The sequence below is a fragment of the Notechis scutatus genome, chromosome 1 (assembly GCF_049901735.1).
Source record: "Notechis scutatus isolate UNSWTSFEM ecotype Mainland chromosome 1, rNotScu1.2, whole genome shotgun sequence".
Taxonomy (NCBI): domain Eukaryota; kingdom Metazoa; phylum Chordata; class Lepidosauria; order Squamata; family Elapidae; genus Notechis; species Notechis scutatus.
The window spans coordinates 274,790,347-274,811,182 of NC_142009.1; the positions used below are offsets into that span (position 1 = coordinate 274,790,347).

Consider the following 20,836-nt stretch of genomic DNA (forward strand, 5'->3'; position numbering starts at 1 on the left):
AACCAAAGATCCACACACACACACACACACACACACACACACACATATTTTCATTGATGCATTGATTCATTCAATATGGGCTCAATTATTCTCCCAATTCTATATCCAGGTAAGCCACCAAGTCTTCAAGGCTTTCAAAATGATAAGCAAAACTGAGGCCAATCTACCCTCAAGCGTTATGATATTTCAGAGCTATGGAAAAAGCACCCGTTTTTTTATGAGTCTCAAATGATGACAATCCCTAATTGTCAGGTCATGGAACATCAGTACGGGCAAGAAAATCCAATTTGATAGAATAGAAGCTTGTGTGGAAATGGGTGAAAAGGTTAAACAAGAAATACTAATGTAATAATCCGATAGAAAGGTAATATGTAATATACGTGTGGGGTTTGGTTAAGGCACCGGTACAGAAACCAGGAGATTGTGGATTCTGGTCCCAACTTAGGCACAAAGCCAGCTGGGTGGCCTTTGGCCATCGTTTTCTCTCAGCCCTAGGAAGAAGGTAATGGTAAACTATTACCAAAAATGTTGCCAAGAAAACTGCAGAGACTTGTCCTGGCAGTCTCCAGGAGTCAAAACTGACTTGAAGTCCCAAAGCTATAGCTGTAATATACAATATGGGGCAGCGTTGCAAGAAATTAATGTTTGTCAAACAAAATGCAAATGGCTATAAATGACAGTAAGATTTTGCCACTTTCCAATATGGAATTGTGAAACGAATACATAAGGAAAAACGTAAAAGTTGGATGAAGTAGGAATGGGATATTTAAGAAATGTGCAGCAAGGCATGAACATGTAGGTTAAAAAATGAATGGGTAATGAATGAATATGGATTGAATAAAAAAGTGTGTGTGGCAGTACAAAAGAAGAATACTGATGCGGTTTGTCACCGAAGGAATAAGAGCTGGATCTCACAAGAAATATATGAATGAAGAGTCAATAGGTCAAAAGGAAGAGAAAGACAGATAAACTTTGGATTGGATGAAGTCAATGAAACCCTAAAAACCAGACAGGCAACACATCAAGCGAAATATATGGAGGATAGGACATGTTTCATACAGGGGTGTTACTATAAACTAGATTCAGCTGTATTTCCTTTTATTTTTATCTTAAATTAAATTCTTTGGCTTACTGTTTCTTACTCCTTTTCTATATTTCAGATAATGCCTTTTATCCTGAAAAGAATAGTTTATATGCAAGAGTGTGTATGTATGTGTGTTACTTCTTAAGACACAACAGAATTAATTTATTAAAATACTAAAATTTTCAGTGCCAATATTTTTCCTAAAATTTTAACAATGCATTGGAAGTGCATGCTGTTGAGTTGCCAGGTTTTTATAATAATTTCCAAGTAGATATTTCAATAAATATAATAAATACAATACATTAATTCAATATAATGGATTCCTCATAAATATTTCAGTTCAGCTATTTTTGGTTCCCATAAATGTTTGAATATTTATACAATACACAAAACTAAATAAAACATGAACTATATGTTACTGCATTCCATATCAAAAAGCAAGTCATAAAAATACTATTGCTCCTTCCTATTGCATCAAGCATTTTATTATTTCAGAGACCAAACAAAAAAAATTGCTAGACGGATTAAAAATAAAAGTTCTATACATATGGGAAATTAAGCAACTCCTTAATGCTACATCAATTAAGATTGTATTCCTACACATGCATTTTTGATAGCTAAGCCTTATTAAACTCAGTGGAATTTACATCTGAACAAATATGCCAAGGATCATTTTATAAGCCTATCTGTTCTTCAAAAGTCATATATATCAATTGTCACTACAAAGCATGTAGTAACACACTGCAAGGCAAAAGTCCTATCAAAAATACAAAGTAATAAACATACAATTGTTCCATCAGGAAAAGCTTTCCCACACAGAACTTTACAGAGCTAACGGCTCAGGGCAACAAATTAAGGCTAAATTACTTAAAGATAAAGGACTGAACTAATTGTTTCTGGGAATGTGGCAGTCTGCAAAGACAGAATTACCAGAAAGACAGTACTAGTCCAAAGCATACCAAACATATTTGCAGAAAGAAAATAACCAAATGATTTTTCACAGAACTTTGTTTAACTCTTTCCAAGAATCCAGGGATAGCTCAGTAAGTTCTTGGCTGGCAAAATTTAGGTTCAACATTTAAATATATTTACTAAAGTCATAAGAATCATTTCTTTCGAAGTATAAATATTTATTCATCCATAACTATGCACAGAAAAAATTTGATCCACCCAAACAATAAAAATGATGTCTCAACAGGAAAGCAGAGATCCTAAGACTTCTTTTTGCCATAAAGTACGAATTTCATTCATGTGTAGTCTTAACTAAATGGGAATTAAAAGCATATTACTAAAATCTTAGATAACTTTCTTCTTGCTGAATAGGACCCATAGAGACTCCTCATCCAGTTAGCAAGATCCTGTCTTCCAAAATCCAGTTACCACACATCCCTGTTCCTAGCTTTGACTGAGTCCTGGCAGACTCACCATAATTCCTTAGAAAAGTGAGAACCTCTACTCACCAGTCAGCAGCTATTAAAAAGATCTTCTCATATTCAAGTACTTTCACCAACTGTTTTAGAAACATACTGTGTATGGTAACACTTTTTCACTGAGAGGAGGGGAAAGGCATCACAGAAGAGGAAAAAAACTATCAGCAGAAACATGTATGCTTGTGTGTGGGGTGACACCAAATGGGTAATATGCACACATACAGTACATGAAAAAGAGAAAAGTTTTTTATGAGATGCGTGTTCACTATTGTGTCCCTGTTGATCTAGGATCTAGTCATCCTCGGTACATGATATTTCCCATCCCATCTGGATATCTATTTGCTTAGAGTCAATTCACTCCTTGAACTGAAACAGGATTTTTATGTTCCTAGAACAGCAGTGACTTTTCTTACTTTAGGCATATTTTCTGGATTTGTTATTCAGTCTAGATTCAGTAAGAACTTTGTGGATCCTCAACCTTTAAAGGCTCATGGGTGTGACCATAAAATTGTTAATGTTTAGTGGTTTGCACAAAATTTTTGAAGTGAAGTGGCCCCATTCCAAGAAATATCTTTTGTGCGTTTAGCCAGCAGGACATGTATGCAAATAACATCTCCATTGATTTGCATACCGGAAACAAAAAAGCTGCCCTCCAAAAAATGATTAGGGAAAGTCCATATCCAAGGAATAATTTCCTTAAAATGGTGAGCTCTTCCATAGCAGACAAATTAAACCGCTCTCTACTTATTTTTAAAACAAACAAAAAAAGCAGTAGCAATTGTGTAAATGATCTAATGTTGCCTCATGAGTATTCTGATGCTCAAAAGTGCTACAGTATGTACGCCAGCATTTTCACATAATCTTTATTCTTAAATGAGTTTGTTTTAAATATAATTTTACTAAAGAGCTTTAACAAGATAAAATAATGCAAATGTTAGAAAATAAAGAAATTAAAGATTCATGAATAAGAAAAGAGAAATAGAAAAGAAATACAATTATACAGAAGTAGCTTTTTGACAGCAATTATAAATGGGGTTTCTTTCTATTTTTAAAATACATGACCATTAACATGCCTCTCTTTTTTATCCTCCACAAGAAATGAATCACAAGATTAATGCCTGCATAATATATACTAAGATCTATCCATAGGCCAACTATATACTTAAAGCACTACTGCAAATGATGAAGTCAACAGGAATTGGAATAGAATGATATCTGGGAAAACCGAGCTTTCCATACCATTTTGTCTTCCTTGTATTAATAGCTACATGTTGACACATGCCTGAATATTAGTGCCATATCTCTGAGACTATTATTCACACAATTTACACCAGGGGTATCCAACCTTGGCAATTTGAACTTCAAACATGGACTTCAACTCCCAGAATTCCCCATGGCAAGGCTAGGGAATTCTGGGAATTCTCAAAATTGCTAAGGTTGAATAGTCTTGATTTCTTCCTTGCTTTTTTGACAAAAGCCCACAAAGTAATATTATTTCAGTGAGCTTCACAAATGCTAAATTGACTCCTTAAAAAGAAAGCTTACAGGCCAAAGATTATCACTAACTTTTTCTGATTTAATGCTCCTGATATGTTATTTAAGTAGCCACACCACACACTTAATTCAATACTATAAAGCAGAGCTTCCTAACTGTTTGCCTTCATTACTCAAAACTGCTTATTAGAAACTCCTTTTTACCCAATGTAGGTAAAACAGCTTAAGTCAATTTAGATGTCCCTATTGTCACAGAGTAATGGGTTCAACTGTCAAGCTCAGAGAACACCACTTCTACCAATTTTGGGTAATTTATACAGGTTTAGGAAGCACTGCTATAAACTGTTACTTGAACTATTGTAGCCACTGGATTCCACAATTACATAAACATTATGATCATCTCTGACACTTACTCATCTTGCAATACTTTGGCCTCTCTCACGATTTGTCATCTCTTCTCAGTTGTGGGAACGAAGCAAGATGTAATAGTTCAGCACTGAAAATGTTTAAACATATTAGTGCTGACAAAGGCAACCGTCTTTTCTCTAATGGTGTCTTGATATCAATACATGTACCACTATTTCTGAACTCAGATTCTTGTTTATCGAAGTATATTAGAGTTTGAGGTTGCTGGGATTATATCATATTGTATTGTAACTACATTTATCTTACCTTTTCCTATTGCCTCAAGAGAGCTGACATAGTCTCCCTTTATTCCATAATCTCTCTCTAAAATAAGTTGTAAGAATGACTTGTCTAAGTCATCCATTCAAACCATGGTGAAATGGAGATTCAAACTGAGCTATTTTAATTCCACTGTAACATATCAACCCACTGTACCACATCTCCACTACTGTATTCTGTTTACTGTTTTGGGGGATATGGGTTTTTTTCTTTACATTGTTGAAATGTTCATCAAATCATAACAGGGTCTATAAAGATATGTGCCTCAGATCCATACTTCTGCACCATGACAGAACCGAAAAGAACTAGATCTTTTAGCTTAGTCTATAGCAGAGGTCTCCAAACTTGGCAACTTTAAGACTTGTGGACTTCAAGTCCCAGAGTTCCTCCTCCAGTCATGCTACCTCAGAAATTCTGGGAGTTGAAGTCCACAAGTCTTAAACTTGCCATGTTTGAAGACCCTTGGTCTATAGCAGAGGTCTCCAAACTTGGTAACTTTAAGACTTGTGGACTTCAACTCCCAGAATTCTAGGAGTTGAAGGCCACAAGTCTTAAAGTTGCCAAGTTTGAGGACCCCTGGTCTTTAGAAATACAAATGATTTACAGTTTGATAGTGATGGGGATTTAAAGTCATTCCCTCAGATCCATGTTCTTGTGCTATCACACTTTTCAAACAGACCAGATCCAAGGTTTAACAAATATTTATAGCCTGCATAAGACAACTGCATCTGTTCTGCTCATTGAGTCACTTACTGCACCCTCTTCTTTTACCTTTATCCTACTTGTCCATCAGTTTGCTTTAAATCTCTCTCATTCTAGTCCTTATGGTTTGCTGCTCCCAAAACACGCTTCTTTGCTACATAGAGACTACTGTTCTGTGTCCATAGACAATCTGGAAAGCCCTTCAATAAAGAGTGCTAAAGGAAAGGATTTACTGGACATCTCTAGGAGTCTTTCTAAAGGGACTCAGGAAGATTAGATATTACTTTAAATCTGCTGGCCACTTAAAACTGAAGATGCTGAAGTGATAGCTTCTCTCTTTTAGGATTAGCCATTAACAGTAAAGAAACAACTATAAAAGGAATACACACTACAGACTAGCAGTTAGTAGAGCAGACATAAAGGTATTGGAATACACATTCAGATGCTGTGAAGTGTCTACATAAAATTCAGAATAGTGCAATGATATTCCCTATAACTCTCTGTGGAAGTAAAAGTTGGACTTTGAAGAAACACGGTAGGAAGAGTATTGGCACTTTTGAGCAATGGTGTTTGAAAAGGCTCTTGAGAAGAAAACAAATGAATCATGGAACAAACCCAGAGTTCTTACCTGAGGTACAATCGAACAGAACAGGCTCAAATTATAACAATTTGGTCATATTATGTGAAGATCTAGCTCCCCTGAGAAATACATAATGCTGACAGAAGTGGAAGGGAAGAGAAGATAACCAACAAGGTGATGGACCCAGTTTCAGTGGCAATGGGTGCATAGTTGGAAGACTTCAAGGACCAAAGTCAGGGGCAGATCATCATGGACAAAATCTAAGTGATCTTTAAGAGTCTACTTGATGGCACAATATCTATCTATCTGCCTTCCACTACATGTAGCATGCAAGGTTAAAAACGTACCCATTCTCATCATGACAAAAGTGATACAATGACCTGCTCTTGCTGCCATCTGCATTTCAGATGACTGTTTTCCTTGGCCATACAAGCCCAAATCATTGAAAGTGACAAAAAAAGATGTTAGCAATGTGGCTTTTTATACTATACTTTTACAATACCAAGCAATTAAGAAAAGAATTTAAAGGGAAAGGGAAAGAAAGTTGAGTAAGGAATGTATAGCTCTTCTTGCCACCATTCTTTTCCTTATTTCCAGTACTTTTGACCCTCCATTTCTAACGTACACACTGGCGACTGCATCCAGAGGTGCTGAGGATTAAAAATAACAGTTTTTATTATAGTCCCTTATCCAGTGTTTTCCTTTATAACAGGCAAGAAAAAGATTTTGAAGCAGAGGCAAGCAAAGATAGCAATGGAGGCAAACATAGTCCTCTACACAGGATGCAGCACCCACTTTTTATTTCTTATCTAAATCCAATATTATTTTTATGAATAAACATTTGGATTGCTCAGAAATACTTTTACTAGTCCGGAATTGGCAATCGCCTATTCTAAACTAATCTAGAGCCAAAAACATTTTCCAAGTAGCTCTGGATTTAATTAAAATATTTTCAGTACTTCCAATCTTAGAGTTCCTAAGTACAAAGTTGAGCAATTCCATGTAAAACTTTAGACACAACACTTTTGACATATTGATATATGTACCAGCAATTTAGCGAAATGTTTAGTTTCTTCAAGCATGTTTCTTTAGTTTAAATGAAACACAGGACTGTGAAATAAGCTACATCATCTAACAGCTCTCAAATACTTAAATGTATTAAGTGGTGTATGTTGCTTTATAATATTTCAAACTTAATTTAAAATCTTATTTAATGGTGTGCTTGGCTTTTGGCACAAGCATTGTTCCAGACATCAATGTTTGAGCATAACATAGATCATCTAAGGTTGAGTTAATTCAGTACATAAACATATAGGAAGATGCAAGGCCTCACAGTAAGATTTATTTTCCTTATCACTGTGTACTTTTCACCAAAGAGTATAATAAATATTTGATTGAAAACAGCTCTTTTAGTGTAAAAAGGTTCATCACCCTACATTAAAACTTTACTGTAGACTTTTTTTTGCATACTGTATCTTAGAACAATGGTTTAACTCTTCCTCCACATGTACATAGAAATCTTAGTAAGAAACAAACATTACAAACTGAAATGAACAATTTTATGTTTATAATTTGTTGATCATGATGTCATTCAGTGTTTCCTTAAGGTCTGGCCAAATGAAAGAATAAGAGTTCAATAATCCAGTGGAAAAAGATAACTATCATTGTTGTTTTTCTGTGTCAGGCATAAAATAGCAGATATCATGATAGGTTTTGTTAGGCTTTTGACAAGAATTAAGAGGAGGCAAAATTATGCTTCTTCATTATCTTTTGTGGCAGATAGGAATTACAAACAAATGCCACTGTTGTACAACTGTATAAACACTGCTTCCTCTCCTGTGCTCAAGACTAGATATGCACAGTGTGGGAACTTCAAAATGTTTAAGATATTTTCCAACACACTGAAACAAGGCAGCAAATCACTGCAAAAGCACTACACTGAAAAACTGAATGGAGAAGCAAGGAGGAGAGGAGGTCAAGAAGGCATGACAATCCACACACAAAGCAAAACATATTCTACTTTTTTTTACAACTTTGTAATATATTAATGTACAGGTTACATAAATCTTTTGGATTAAGGAGGTCTGGATGAAAACAGCTGTAAGAGAAGGAAACAATGGATTTTCACAAAGTGAGCACTCTCCAAAATATTAAAATGCAAATTCATTCAATCCCTTTGAGGAAAAAAAAAACTTTCACTTTTTCTATTCTTGTAGCTAACCACAGTGACAAAGATTTGTTATTGCCACTCTGTGAGAAAATGGGCAACATCACACATAAAATCTAGTACCTATTAGTGAGCTTGCGTTATTTTTGTAGGGTTTTTTTTCATGGATTTTTGTATTTTTCCTCCTTAAAGGCTAGAGTGATCCCAGGGCTGAAATCAACACCTGTTTCACAGACGTTTCAAAGCTTAACCTCACTGACTTGACCCCACAACACACCAAATCTGTTTCTCAGGAAACCCAGGAGGAGTAAGAACAAGAAATGAGGGGCAATTAGCTTATCAGCGCTTTCCTTCCTGGCCTCCGGTCCCAGCGCCTCCTTTGGCCTGCGAAGTGAGGGTTCAGCAAAAGGATCCCCACAAACAAGAAATACAGCGCGGCCCTGAGAGGAAGCCGACCGGCAGCATTCCTCCCGAAACCCAACCAGCCCAAGCTGAGGCCTAAGCCGAGAAGGCAAGGCAGCCACGGGCGCTCCCCCACAAGCCCCCGAGGGGTGGCCACTCCTGGCCCCGAGGTCGGCCTCGCCGCCCGGCTCCGAAGGATGCTGCGGCGCTCTCCCCTCGCCCTCTCCGGCTTCCCGCGCCCATTCCCTTCCCTTCCCCTTCCTCGCCCAGGACGCCTCGCCGCCCGCTTCCCCGGACTGCTCTGCCACCGCCTCGCCCAGGAACCAACCCGCCGCTTAACCCTTAACCCTTCCTCCGGCGGCGGAGAAAAGCCTCTGCGTCCCCAGCCTCCGGCACCCACCCCGCAGTCCCTCCGGCGCTCCAGCCTGGCTCAAGGGGACCTTTGCCGCTCGCCTCGCCCCCGCCTCCTCCTCCCGGCTCCTCACCCCACCCCGCCCGGAGACATTCCTCGCTCGCCCCTTCCTCTTTTCCTGCCCGCCCGCCGGGCTCTCGCTCTCCTTCCCTCCCGGAGATTCACTTCGGGGGCAAAAAGCCCAAACCCGAGCCCACCCCCGCGGCTCCACACCCCGCACCTTTCGGGCCTTTCGGCGCAGGGTCTCCCGCTCTCTCCGCTGAGCGGACAGACCTCGCGCCGGGTCTTCGGAAGCCCCTTCCCTCCGCCGAGCCCCACCCAGCCAGTTTCCCGGGCCGGCCCGCTCAGTCTCACCTGCTACCTCCGCCGCCGCCGCCGCCTCCTCCTCCTCCCTTCAGCTTCTGCTAAGCCGCCAAGCCGCGCTGTCTCCCTCTCCCTAACAACAGCTCCCACCTCCTCAACTACTCTCTTCTTTTCCCCCGCTACCCCCAGTTCGAGCTTCCCGACGCATTCGCTGACTCCGGCAAGAATTGCTCAAAATAATTGGCGAACCTTAATGCCTGTCAAAACCTCGCTCCACCTTTTCGTTTCCTAAGCATTTGGGTTTCCACTGTGCTTTTGCTGCCCCCACTTCTTCGCCTACACCTTTGTTTTATTGGTCCAGGCTATTGGAAGTGGCGGCTACAATAGGTCAGAGAAGGTGCCATCATGGGTGATATCTCCGCCTCCCAATTCCGGAACCACTATAAGTGCCTCGCTCTGGTTGTTTGGTTGCACAGTACGGAGGGAAGTGGTCGGTGGAGTGGCGTTTGAGTACCTGCTCTTAGTATTCCTTTCCTCCCTCCTCCCTACTTACCCAGGAAGGAAAGGAGAAATCCCTATTTATCCATAAGCACCAAACCACGCGTTGGAGACGAAAACAACGCATCCAAAAGCATTTCTAGCCGCCACTTGACACTTCGGTATTAGTAGGCAGAAAGAGCTGCCTTCGTAGGAAAGAAAAATCCCTGCTCCTTCTCCTTGTATTTTTCTTAAAAGTGGTCCTTGAAACCTTATCGAACTCTCTTCCTCTAATCTGCTGCTCCATTCATATAAACCTACAGGAGTCATCATCTTACATGTTTTCTCTGATGGCTGGAGTTTGAGCGACACCTCCCCGTCCCTGTAAAATTAATGTCACTCTTCTATTTTATTAGCAGATGCTTTATATTGGTGGAAATGACAATGTGTTTAAAAGATCAGGCAATTAGATTTAATTTATTAAAATTCAAAAAAAAGAAAGGTGGAGAATTATGTATTCACCATGTTTGTAATTTGGGTGTCTCTCTCCCCCCTCCCCCCCATTTTGATAATTAGGTTTTGCAAATTTGCTTGGTGCTGTAAAAAAAAGATTCTGCTTTTTAATGCTTATTTATCGTCATTGCTTTATCAATGTTCCCCTAATTCTGTTTATTTAAATTAAACTACAATGCTTCTTCTATGGACCCATAAACTTTAGCGTTAAAAATTACATAGAATTTTCTATATGTCTACATCAAACATGTATTTAAAACTATGACCAAAAAGACCAGAATTCCAGAGCTTTTATATTTTAGAAGGGGCTATGGCTACATTTTCTATGCATTGTTTTTGTTCACATAATGATAATGGTGCTTATTTCCCACTTACTTTGGAAATCCCTCTGGAGGACTGACAGAAGAATGTGGTGAAAAGATTATACTTTCATTAGATTTACAGTTGCCTAAAGGTAACAATCACTTCTGATATTGTAACTAATTGTAACCAGTTTCAGCACTATTTGTTGAAAAATTCTTGGCGTGCAATGCTTAATAAGACTTAAGCTCAAATGTGGAAAATGATTTTATCATACAGTGTATCATTTTTGTGCACGTTAGAGTGTCTGAATGCAATGTAAATCTTTGCTTTCCAAGATATACATTATAGGGTAAAAATACATATTATAGGGTAAAAATGTGTTAAAACCAATGTTCTATCCTTTAAAAAATAGGGAAAATTAATGTAGAAAGAGCAATTAATAAGGTAAACAAAGAAAAGGGCAAAAAGACACATATAGTTTTCACCACTAAAGTTTTAAATATAATATCTTTCAAATACTAAAAATGGAAAGCAGTCTAGGTTTAGGCTTGTTTTTTACAAGTAACTCAGTCTTCTTGTAGAGTTGGATTCCAACTGGGGTGGTCCAATCATGGTAATTTAACAGATTTAACAGATAATCAGAGTTGGAAGGGACCTTGTAGGTCATCTAGTCCAGTGATCCCCAACCTTTTTTATGCCGCGGCCCGGTACCGGCATCAGCTGGGCGCCGCGGTCCGGTACCGGCATCAGCTGGGCGCCGCCATCTTTTTTTGATGAAAAAGTGCTTCCAGTGAGCTTTCTACCCGGAAAAGCTCACCGGAAGCACTTTTTCATCAAAAAAAGATGGCGGCGCCCAGCAACCAGCGGCCCGGTAGGACTTGTTCCGCGGACCGGTACCGGTCCGTGGACCGGTGGTTGGGGACCTCTGATCTAGTCCAACCTCTTAAAAAATAAGATATTACAAGATGAGTAAAATCTTCCCATATATAGTTTTTGATAGAAATAGTAACGGGAAAGTTCTCCAAATTGTTAATAAAAACACACCTCAAATTTATATTCCATTAATAAATGCAACTTCTTTAACTGATTTCCTTGCTTTTCTCCACTGTAACTGGAAATCATGGTGTACTTGTGTTAACATCTGTTCTGAAATAAATGTAATGTAGGGGGGCAAGTAACGGAGTCATTTGTATAAGATAATAACAGATAACAGATAATCAGAGTTGGGAGAGGCCTTGTAGGTCATCTAGTCCAACCCCCCGCTCAAGCGGGAGACCCTACACTATTTCTGACAAATGGCAGTCCAATCTCTTTTTGAAAGTCTCAAGTGATGGCGCTCCCACAACTTCTGAGGGCAAGCTGTTCCATTGGTTGATTGTTCTCACTGTCAGAAAGTTTCTCCTTATTTCCAGGTTAAATCTCTCCCTGTTCAGTTTCCATCCTGTCTGGCCCACAGGCGCTTTAGAAAATAGTTCCTCCCTTCCTCCCTGTGGCAGCCCCTCAAATATTGGAAGACCGCTATCATGTCGACCCGGTCCTTCTCTTTACTAGACTAGCCAAGCCCAGTTCCTGCAACCATTCGTTGTATGTTTTAGCCTCCAGTCCCCTAATCATCCTGGTTGGTCTTCTCTGTACTTTTTCTAGAGTCTCAACATCTTTTTTATAATGTGGTGAACTAAACTGGATGCAGTACTCTAGGTGTGGTCTTACTAAGGCTTTATAGAGTGGTATTAGTACTTCCCTTTATCTTGATTGTATCCCTCTGTTAATACAATTTAGGATTGCATTAGCTTTTTTGGCTGCTGCTGCACACTGGTGGCTCATATTTAGCTGGTTGTCCACTAAGACTCCAAGATCCCTCTCACAGTTACTGCTGTTGAGCCTGGTTTCACCCAGTTTGTATGTGTACTTTTGGTTTTTCTTGCCTAAGTGTAGGACTTTACTTTTCTCTACATTGAGTTTCATTTTGTTAGATATGGCCCAGTGTTCTAGTCTGTCAAGATCCATCTGGACCTTGAGACTGTCTTCTTGGGTGTTAGCTATTCCTGCCAACTTAGTATCATCTGCAAATTTGGTAAGTTCTATTCCCTCATCTAAGTTGTTAATGAAGATATTGAAGAGTACTGGGCCTAAGACAGAACCTTGTGGCACCCCACTGCTTACTTCCCTCCATGTAGACTTAGACCCATGGAGGTGCAGTCGTGTTTGGTTAGAAGTCTGGGAGAATTTAACCCTGTAATTCCTGAGGAAGTGGACAGGATCCTTTGCATTATTAACTCAGCCACTTCTTTATTACATTCTTGTCCCTTCTGACTTGTTTGGCATGCAACTGGGTAGCTGCTGGCCTCTTTGAGAAAGGAAGTTTTTCCACCACCCTTGAAGGAGGTAATAGTATGCCCCTTATCCAAGAAGCCATCATAGGACCTAACTATCCTGGAATCTTTTCATCCAGGGTCCAACCTTCATTTTTTAACAAATGTTGTTAAGAAGATAGATATTGCAGTTACAAGAGGAAATTACTGAATTACCGCAGTTATTTAGAAAATTCATTATCTGGACCCTTTTCAATCAGGTTTAAGTCTAAACACAGTGTTGAAATGGCTTTGGTTGAAATGACATTGGTCAATGACCTATGGCAGTGATGGCGAACCTTTTCATTGTGGTGTGCCGAAAGCGTGCACGCATGCGATAGTGTGTGCATGCATGTGCTGGCACCCACAATGCAATGTGCCCCACCCCCCCTGCTCCCTTACCTGCACTGTGCATGCACGCACCTCCCAGCTGATTTTCGGCCCGTTTGAGGAAATACTGGCAGTGCCCATTTTCAGCCCCTGGAGGGCCTCTGAAGCCCAGGGGAGGCCATTTTCGCACTCCTGGAGGCTCGAGGGAAGCCTCTGGAGCCTCAGGAGGCTGAAAATGGGCCCATTTCAGCACTTCCGGTATTTCCAGAATGTCTGTTTTTCAGCCTCCTGAGGCTGCAGAGGCTTCCCTCGAGCCTCCAGGAGAGCGAAAATGGCCTCAAACTGGCTGAAAATTAGCTGGGAGGTGTGCGCATGTGCAGTGCAGGTAAGTTTGGCTGGGGCTCACGTGCCTGAACAAATGGCTCTGTATGCCACCTGTAGCACGCTTGCCATAGTTTGCCATCACAGACCTATGGTGAAGTTGAGTTAGGTTGCTACCATAATGACTTTCAAAATCATCAGTCATTCTTTTGGATTGGCTACAGGCAGTAGTAAGTTTTATAGTGTTCTCCTCCTTTCTCCATGGCTGATTCCAATCAGTGTTATTTGGAGAGAGAGGTTGAACCTGAAACTCCTAATGTGTAGGCTGCCCCAAGTGTGACATTCTCTCCTATCCTGTTCAGTGTCTACCTGAGGACGTTTGGGGAGGTGGCTGGTCAGTTTGGGGTCAGCTAGCACCAGTTCCAGACAAGAAGCAATCCCAGAAGTACTACCTTTAAATGTACCTAAAGTTATATTAACGGAATCTTCCAAGTCAGAAAGTATATACAATATATCCCTCCCTCCTTTCCTTTATAGGCCAAAAAAACTAGGGATCATCCCATGTATTCCTGTGGGTTCAGGTGTCACTTTTCTGACCATTCTCAAATGCGATTCGGTGTGTGGATTATTCCCCATAAAACCTCTATGGCATAAGACCTACTTACCCTACCCGCTCATTTGTATTCATTTGAATGAGGTAGTTTAAGTGAGCATTCACTTTTGAATGTACAGTGCTTGATCATAATGATGGTAGCAAGGAAATAATGCCTCTAAGTGGGAGTTCTTTGGTGCTACTAGTTTTCCTGCACTTCCAGTCCTCCAGTACATATAAATTTAACTGTGTAATATGAAAGTCTTGTACTGATTTAGACTCATGCATCTGCTGTGAGTCTAACTCATCCCTTCCCATTTGATGTTCTCCGGTGGGCTAGGATTATAATTCCCAGATTTCCCAATCTGCACAAACATACTGCCTAGGAATCATGGGAATTAGGAGCAAAAAGTTATCTGAAAGGGCACCATGAGGGGGAAAGCAGAACTTTTCTGGCTTCAGAGATCATATTCTTCTGATTTCCATATCAAACTATCGTTTGAAGTTTCCCTCTGAAGATATTTGAGAACTGCAAATATTACCTGTGACATTGTGAACTGGAACTGAGCAATATAGGATCACCTTCATTTTGCATTATTGGCTTCCAAATTAATTCATTTTCAATCACTTGAGTCTTCAAAATTCTTAAGCATAGTATTTCTGAAGGGTTTCCACTTCTCTGTACTTGCCTATAAACTAAGATCTCCTCTCTGCTTCGCTTGCCCTTCTTAAGATCCCTGATAGGCTGTTCCTGTCTTTATGTTTTCATTTTTCCTATTTACATTGTTGTCAACTTATTTGATTTTGTTTATTTCAGTATGCTTTTTAAAAGACTGTTTTTTTATACTGCAATAATCTAGTCAGTTTGTGTTAATAAGAAACCTAAATACTGCCTACTCATAAATAATTTCTACTAGGTATTGTTGATAGCTTTGAATGAATATATACTCCTGAAACCTCGTGACATTCCTTGTATGTCCAGTTGAACTGGCAAGAGTCTGAAAATGCTTTCTGCCTTGGGAGCTGCTATAAGAACACAGTGCTGAACAAGGTGGGCTGCTGCTCCATCTCCTTATAAAGCATCCCAGTATGGACAAGTAGCCCATATTCTTTAGAGATCAAAGTATATTGGAAGAAGAGATCATTATTGAGTCTATCCTCTGCACCTCTGTAACTGTCTGGTTTGGTTCTGCAACCCAACAGGACAGACACAGACTTCAGAGGATAATTAGGACTGCAGAAAAAACAATTACTACCAACCTACCTTCAATCGAGGACCTGTATATTGCACGAGTCAAAAAGGGGGCTGTGACCCCTCACATCTTGGAAATAAACTGTTTCAACTCCTACCCTCAAAATGACACTATAGAGCACTGTACGTCAGAACAACTAGAAACAAGAACAGTTTTTTCCCAAAAGCCATCACTCTGCTAAACAAATAATTCCCTCAACACTGTCCAACTATTTACAAGTCTGCACTATTACTATTAATCACTCCTTATCACCCATCCCCTCCCACTTGTGACTGTATGACTATAACTTTGTTGCTTGTATCCTTACAATTTATATTGACTGTTTCCTGGTATGATTTGATTGTTGATTGTACCCTATGACTGTCATTAAGTGTTGTACCTTATGATTCTTGAATCTTGATGAATGTGTCTTTTCTTTTATGTATACTGAGAGCATTTGCATCAAGACAAATTCCTTGTGTGTCCAATCACACTTGGTCAATAAAGAATTCTATTCTATTCTATTCTATTCTATTCTATTCTATTCTATTCTATTCTATTCTATTCTATTCTATATAATGAGTAGAGAAATTATATCCATTGACTTTCTTTCTGTATAATGAAGTTATTAGAGGCACAGAAACATCCCACTGGACCTTTTCTTCTGGCAATAAAATTACTTCGTACATTCTGTTGTCATGAACTTTGCTCTCAATATAGGATAAGTGCTAGCAAGCAGTTTAACTGTGTACACCATCTCTGCATTTCTTAGTGCAGTGATTTTTCAGTTTTTTTCCTTGTTCATTTTGTCATTACTTTCCTTCACATCACTAGCTCTCCCTTTAAAAGTAAGACACTTGGAGTCTTGAAGTCTAAAGCTTTGTGTTTTAGTCATTGGCTGTTGAGAAATCACAGGCAGTTTGTTTTTTTCCTCATTATTACCAACTGAACAATCCTTAGATGTCATGTTTTGTGAATATCAAGTGAGCCTTAATAAATGTAATTCTTCCAAAGGAAGAAGAAAAAGAAGACATGAAGTATGCCACAAATAAAATGGGCCATGGTTAGACAGTTCATGCACTCTTGCACATGGGTGTGTATGTATATATGTATTGTCCGTTTAATTATAAATGTGGATGTTATCATAGCTTTACATTTCTTAGCAAGAAAACAACTGAGACTTTTCCACATGTCTTTATCTTTATCTCATAGTGACTAATATTTTTTTTTGTAATGTACTTTTGTTATTAAGCTATTTGAGTTAGACTAGCCAAATTTAGATGAAGCTCATTTTTTTCTGTGGAACTCTGTGTGCAAGATAATTAGGATTAAGGATCACAAAGAAACAGAATGGGAGAATCCTGGAGAGAGAGGGAACATGAGCTACCATTGGAGGTAAGCCAAAGTCTTAGATAAGAGATGCTTCATTAAGTGAACTAGTGCATTCAGAGTGTTAAGAGGAAGGGAGGGTGAAGGGTAGCAGAAAGCTCTTGAGAAACAGTCTTTTGAACAAGCACTTAGTCTTGCTATGTAGCCATGGATGTCATAGTAATCACAATGGGGCACAGATTTTACAGTTCTGTCCAGTGCCTTTACTATGTTGATCTACTTGGATGCCACTGAGCTGAATGGAGAGGTTTGTCAAAGCCTTCTTTTTTGGAAATGTACAAGAACATGCTTGGAAATGTTCTCCCATAATAGGCTGTTGCTTTTGGCAGCTCAGCAAAAGTGACAAGATAAACCCAAGCTGCTAATAAAGTGGGGGAAAACAAGGCTTAAAAGAAGTGATAAATCAGGATTACATCGGGTCAGCTCTAAACAAGCAGGAATGCCTGTCCTATATGTGCATACATGTAGTTATTAACAACATACAAGAAAACGAAGAGAAAGAAGCAAAGGTATCAATGGAAGTTTTATTCGTTTTAGTGAAGGAACTACTGTATAAGAACAATGCAAAGGGACTTTCTAGTCAACTTTTCTCCTATGCTAGTCAGAAAAGAAAAACTTTCTGAGATAGGTTTTGAAAGTACCTGAAGGATTTCAAAAGCAAAATTCCTCTCCATATTTTGCTGACAAAAATAACCCAAATACAAGCAATTTCTGATAGAATTGCAGCTTGCTTGCTGCTTTCCTTCATGAACACACTGGCTCTCCCTTTGAGTAGGTTCTTGCTTTTAGAGCAGGGGTCTCCAACCTTAGCAACTTTAAGCCTGGAGGACTTCAACTCACAGAATTTCCCAGCCAGCAAAGCAGAGCTCTAAATCACCTGAAACTCTAATCACCTGAAAGAGTATCTTGTTCATTTGAAGGGTTTTTTTTTTAATGGATTCTTTTGTTATTTGAATCATGGCAGTCAATAGACCCTTAAGAATCACTCCAAGAAATGAAAATGAATAAAAAATAAAGTTATTATCTTTATTTTCAACCTTATAATATACATCAATTATTTTTAAATATATAATTAGCATACATACGTACATGTATGTATGCTAATGTATATATTTAAAAATAATTGACACTTCAAGTAGAGATATAATGCCTCACCTCATGGTTAAGAAAATTATGATCAGGTGAAACTTTTTGCCTGTTCATTTTCTTGACCAGGTATTGCTGAACAGCTTCATGGCTTCTGTTCATCCTACTTCTAACTTTTATCTTTAAGGTGGACTTTGGCTGGACAGCTCTTCAAACAAAATGCCTTTCGAACAAAGGGCATTATATAGTAAGATTTGGCCACATTAATAACAAGTGTTTTTCTGTTCTGAAACTAGTGCTCAAAAATACTATGGGGAAGTCCACTCAGTCATTTTCATTTTGAGATTTTATTTTTCTGCTTTTTTATGTTTGAGGCTGTTTCAGCTGCCATTTTAATAGTAAATTTTCACCTTTACTGATTATCTGTTTTATCCTCTGTAGAAGAGTTTTGCTTTTAATTAATGTTCAAATGTTCAAATGTGACATTATAACGTATTTCTCCTTAAGAACAGTTCATCCTTTGTTCTACAATAAGTAATATAGTATTATGTAGTGAAGTATGTATGGAAAATATTGTAATCTTCCTCTTAGTTCTGGGCTCATTGTGTGCTTATAAGATATAAGTGTGTTTTATAAGTGTGTTTTATAAGATATAAAATATAGATTATGAATTAACCTGAAGAGGCACAAGTTTTAAAATAAGTTTTCATTGTGTTACGATAGTTCAACTTCTCCTTTTGAGATGGGGAACTAAAAAGTACACCAAAAATATAAACTAGTTTCTAAAACATAATGTATCTCTTGTTTGAAAAATTATTTCCTTCTATTAACTGGACCCTAAATGATTGTACAACTGAAATCATACACACAACCTTCTACAATGCTATTACAAATCTGGGACTGGAACAACTAGTAACCAACAACACTAGACTAAACAACTGCCTCGATCTCATCTTCTGCAACAGTTTGAACCTAATCTACGGAATACAATCTAAAGAACCCTTTTCCAGTAGTGACCACAATATGATCGACTTTTGTCTCAACATACATCCACACAAAAATCACCACAATGATGTAATCCCCTATTGTAACTTCAAAAAGGCAACTATGATCTTATAGACAACGATCTCTCATCCCTTGATTGGCAATCTCTATTCACTGGATGCAATACCGTTGAAGACCATTATAACATATTTTTACTTGAAGTCAAAAGAGTCATCAAACTATATGTACCAACAACAACTCCCAAAACAAAACAAAAAAGCAGATTACCCATATCAATAAGGAAACTTCAATCCAAAAAGAGATCACTCTGGCGGAAAAACAAATCTGGTCACGTTGCCAATTTCAAAAACCGATACAAAAATCTATGCCACCAGATAAAGACCGAATGCACCAATTATCACATTAAACAAGAGGAAAACCTTCTAAGCACCAATTCCACCGCGCTTTTTACAATTTTGTAAACAACAAACTAAAAGACTCAAGGTCCATCCCTCCCTTGATAGGACCTGATGGTAAAGACTGCAACGACGACACCATTAAAGCCAACATCTTTAACACATTCTTCGGCTCAGTATTTGTAAACAGCAATGGATCATGCCCAATATTTCCTAGCCGTACCACAGATAACAACAATGATCTAATACATATCGATTTCACAGAAGACAATGTTGAAAAAGCAATACGCAACCTAAAACCATCTCTATCTATTGGACCGGATGGAATATGTGCCTACTTCTTAAGAAAGCTATCCACTGCCATAGCCAAACCTCTAAGCATAATCTTTGAAAAATCTTTCAGAACCAGCTCCTTGCCTAACCTATGGTCACAAGCCACAGTCATCCCCATCTTCAAAAAGGGAGACCCAAGCCTAGTTGAAAACTACAGGCCAATCTCCTTATGCTGCGTCACCTGTAAAGTCATGGAATCAATTATTAACCAATCCATCATCCTTCACTTAGAGACAAATAACCTACTCTCCAATAAACAATTTGGTTTCAGGAAAAACTATCCTGTAATCTACAACTCTTACACTGCAAAAACATATGGACGACACAACCCGACCAGGGCAAAACAATAGACGCAATCTACATAGACTTCTGTAAAGCCTTTGATTCAGTGGTACACGACAAACTACTCCTAAAAATAAAATCCTATGGTATCTCTGGACAACTGAATAACTGGATAGAAGCATTCCTGTCAAACAGACAACAAATGGTCAAAATCGGGAGCGTCCTATCAAATCCAGTACCTGTCAATAGTGGTGTTCCCCAAGGCAGTGTTCTAGGACCAACTCTCTTCATACTCTACATAAACGACCTCTGTGATCATATTAAGAGCAATTGCGTTCTCTTCGCTGATGATGTAAAGCTGTTCAATACCACAGACAATACTGCTACCCTACAAAAGATCTTGACTATGTATCCGAATGGTCAAACAAATGGCAACTTCAAATCTCAACAAATAAATGCTCTGTCTTACATATTGGCAAAAAGAATCAGAAAATAAAATACAAGCTGAATAGTCAAGATCTTGTTGATGACCCAAGCTCTGTAAAGGACCTTGGAATACTCACCTCTAATGATCTAAGTGCTAGAGCACACTGCAACTACATAGCCAAAAAGGCATTAAGAGTTGTTAACCTAATCCTACGTAGCTTTTTCTCTGGTAATATCACACTACTAACCAGAGCATACAAAACATTTGCTAGACCAATACTCGAATACAGTTCATCAGTCTGGAATCCACACTACGTATCTGATATTAGCACAATTGAGAAAGTCCAGAAATATTTCACAAGAAGAGTTCTCCACTCCTCTACTCGCTGTAGAATACCTTATGCCACCAGACTTGAAATTCTAGAACTAGAAAACCTTGAATTACGCCGTCTTCGGTCTGACTTAAGCATGGTATACAAAATCATACATTGCAATGTCCTACCTGTCAATGAATACTTCAGCTTCAACCATAACAACACAAGA

General features: G+C 38.8%; 1 protein-coding gene across 8 annotated transcripts in view; it reads right to left on the reverse strand.

Annotated features, from left to right (window-relative positions):
- Positions 1 to 9,594, reverse strand: part of NUMB (NUMB endocytic adaptor protein) — a 78,131-nt gene extending 68,537 nt beyond the window's left edge. For 4 of the 8 annotated variants that reach the window (XM_087951645.1, XM_087951642.1, XM_087951644.1 and 1 more), the window contains exon 1: positions 9,176 to 9,309. The gene's annotated coding sequence lies outside the window, so the exon portion shown is untranslated. Of the gene's footprint in view, positions 1 to 9,175; positions 9,437 to 9,507 lie in introns of those variants that run through there. The other 4 variants (XM_087951643.1, XM_026671077.2, XM_026671079.2 and 1 more) reach the window with 3 other exon arrangements.
- Positions 9,595 to 20,836: the final 11,242 nt, after the last annotated feature.